This window comes from Rhinopithecus bieti, unplaced genomic scaffold, assembly GCF_001698545.2.
Source record: "Rhinopithecus bieti isolate Rb0 unplaced genomic scaffold, ASM169854v2 scaffold_35950, whole genome shotgun sequence".
NCBI lineage: Eukaryota > Metazoa > Chordata > Mammalia > Primates > Cercopithecidae > Rhinopithecus > Rhinopithecus bieti.
In genome coordinates this window covers 950,103-953,383 of record NW_016815506.1, presented here as the reverse complement: position 1 = coordinate 953,383, position 3,281 = coordinate 950,103, and positions in this window count along the sequence as shown.

The window sequence follows — 3,281 nt, the reverse complement described above, 5'->3', positions numbered from 1 at the left end:
TATATATATATATATTATGACAGGGTCTCACTCTGTCACCTAGGCTGGAGTGCAGTAGCACAATCACGGCTCACAACAGGCAGCTTTGACTTCCCCAGGCTCAGGTGATCCTCACACCCACCCCACCCCTCCCCACCCTGTAGCTGGGACTACAGGCATGCACCACCACACCTGGCTAACTTTTGTAATTTTTTTTTTTTTTTTTTGGTAGAGACAGGATTTCATCATGTTGCCCAGGCTGGTCTTGAACTCCTCAGCTCAAGCAATTTGCCCACCTCAGCCTGCAAAAGTGCTGGCATTACAGGTGAGTATATTTGTAAAGGAGTTATGGAATTCCGTGGAAATGATGGGGAAGGTAATGGTGTTCTGTGGTTAGATCCAGGAAGTATATGGGAGGAGGAAGAATCCTACTTCCTCCAGTGTATTTACTTTGACGCCCTTCTGCTTTGCCCATTATATTGCCCACATTTTTCCAGATTTAGTCAATGCCTCACTAATTCTTGGTTCTCATGAACCCAGCATTCAGGAATTGTTTTGAAGGGAAAAAAGCAAAATGAGAGCTATCTGTAACCTCTTTGGGGAAGAGACATTTGTACCTGATTCAATATAGGCTTGTGATTTCTCCTGAAAAACAACTCTTTTAAACAAGTGTCCAAGGTGAAGGAGTAGGGGCTAGATCAACCCCAAAATGTAGCTGAAAAATGTCCCAGCACTTTGGGAGGCTGAGGTGGGCAGACTGCTTCAGTCCAGGAGTTCAAGACCAACGTGGGCAACATGGCAAAACCCCATTTCTGCTAAAAATACAAAAAACTAGCCAGGCATGGTAGTGCACATCTGTAGTCTCAACTCCGCAGGAGGCTGAGGTTGAAGAGCCACCTGAGCCTGGAAGGTCGAGGCTGCAGTGAGCTGAGATGGCGCCACTGCACTCCAGCCTAGGCAACCAAAGTGAGACACCGTCTCAAAATAAAAAGAAAAATAAAGAAAAACGTTTGCATGCCTCTATTGGCCCCTCCATATCAGGGTGGAGAACTCAGAAGAACGTATTACCTGTAGATGTGCTGGACCCTAGCCAGACATTCCAATGGAGACAACCTGGTGTGTGATATATGTGTCTGAAAGCAATGAGACAGGTCAGTTTGCATGTGAGGCTTTGAATGTGGCTCAGAGACCTGAACAAGGTATATTAGAGCCAAAGAAACATTTTTCCCTAGGTGTAAATACTCCCTGTGGATTATCTTTCCATTCCACTGATTTACTTTTGTGTCCAAAATGCTATGTAATGGAAATAGCCCAAAATTTGAGTTTATTGGCCAGGTGCAGTGGCTCATGCCTGTAATCCTAGCACTTTGGGAGGCTGAGGTGGGCAGATCACTTGAGGCCAGGAGTTCGAGACCAGCCTAGTTAACATGGTGAAACCCTGTCTCTACTAAAAATACAAAAATTAGCCAGGTGTGGTGGCACACGTCTGTAATCCCAGCTACTTGGGAGACTGAGGCAGGAGAATCACTTGACCCCGGGAGGCGGAGGTTGCAGTGAGCCAAGATCATGCCACTGTACTCCAGCCTGGGCAACAGAATGAGACTCTGTCTCCAAAAAAAAAAAAAGTTCAGTTTATTTCCTGGTAAAAAGAATGAGATTATGTCTTGGGGAAAAAAAAAAAAAAAAAAAAAAAAAGCAAACAAAACAGTTTATTAAACATACCAGTTTCCTTAGGCAAGAAACATTAATGAGCTACATCACACAGTAAAGCAAAGCTTAGCCGTGACCCCTTCTGATGTAGGATGGAATGACAAAATTGGTCTAAAACTAAAAATTGGAAAAGTTTGTCTTTTCACCTCTTTGACTTACCTCACTGGCAAACAAGGAAAAAGACAGCCCTGAAGAATTATTTCTTTCACACCCTGGATATCAGTGCTAACAGGCTGTATTCTCCTATAGCAACAGATATTCCTGGCCAAGCATTGCTACAGAGAATATTCTAATAAAATTGTCAAATGGACTTTTCCTTTGCCAGATGCTGAAGGAATACAGGAATGAAATATCATTTAGAATCACTGGGCTAGAAAATTACCATATTGTAGAATGAAAAGGCTGGAATGGATTCTATGTAACCCAGAATATACCACATTGATTATATGGTGGTATTCATTGTATTCTCTTTTTATTTTTATTTTATCACCTACCCAGAAAGATTTATTCTCTAAATGTGTGTTTCCTTCACACCTGAGGCAATAATTTTGCTTGGCCTTGGCCTCATCTATCCCTAAAATAAATAACTCAGATGATCCCAACAGGGCCCACAACTGATTCAACAATTAGGCTGAATCAAATGAAACTGCTGTCTCTATAGGTTAAATCTTAATCTTTTCATATCATTGAATACTAGCAATTTCATATGGTCAAACTAAATATTGCAAGAAGTATGAGACTGTGGGGATGATAATGAGCCAAAACAGTGATTAATTGGATAGTTCGTTCCCCTTGTCCTCTCTCATTTTCAGATTAAAAAAGCAAATCCCAGAGAGGCAAACTCACTTACACAAGGTCATAGGGGTCAAACAGCAGCATAAGTGACACCAGAATCCAGATTTCTTCTTCATTTTGCTTTTTTTTTTTTTTTTTTTTTTTTTTTTTTTTTTTTTTTTTTGAGACAGAGTCTGGCTCTGTCGCCCAGGCTGGAGTGCAGTGGCCGGATCTCGGCTCACTGCAAGCTCCGCCTCCCGGGTTCACGCCATTCTCCTGCCTCAGCCTCCCGAGTACCTGGGACTACAGGCGCCCGCCACCTCGCCCAGCTAGTTTTTTTGTATTTTAGTAGAGACGGGGTTTCACCGTGTTAGCCAGGATGGTCTCGATTTCCTGACCTCGTGATCCGCCCGTCTCGGCCTCCCAAAGTGCTGGGATTACAGGCTTGAGCCACCGTGCCCAGCCCATTTTTCTTTTTTTTCTTTTTTTGAGATGGAGTCTCGCTCTGTTGCCCAGTCTGGATTGCAATGGCGTGATCTCAACTCACTGCAACCTCTGCCTCCTGGGTTCAAGAAATTCTCCTGCCTCAGCCTCTGGAGCAGCTGGGATTACAGGCATGCGTCACCATGTCCTGCTAATTTTTGTTTTTGTTTTTGTTTTTGTTTTGAGATGGAGTCTCGCTCTGTCACCCAGGCTGGAGTGCTGTGGCCGGATCTCAGCTCACTGCAAGCTCCGCCTCCCGGGTTCACGCCATTCTCCTGTCTCAGCCTCCCGGGTAGCTGGGACTACAGGCGCCGCCATGTCGCCCGGCTAGTTTT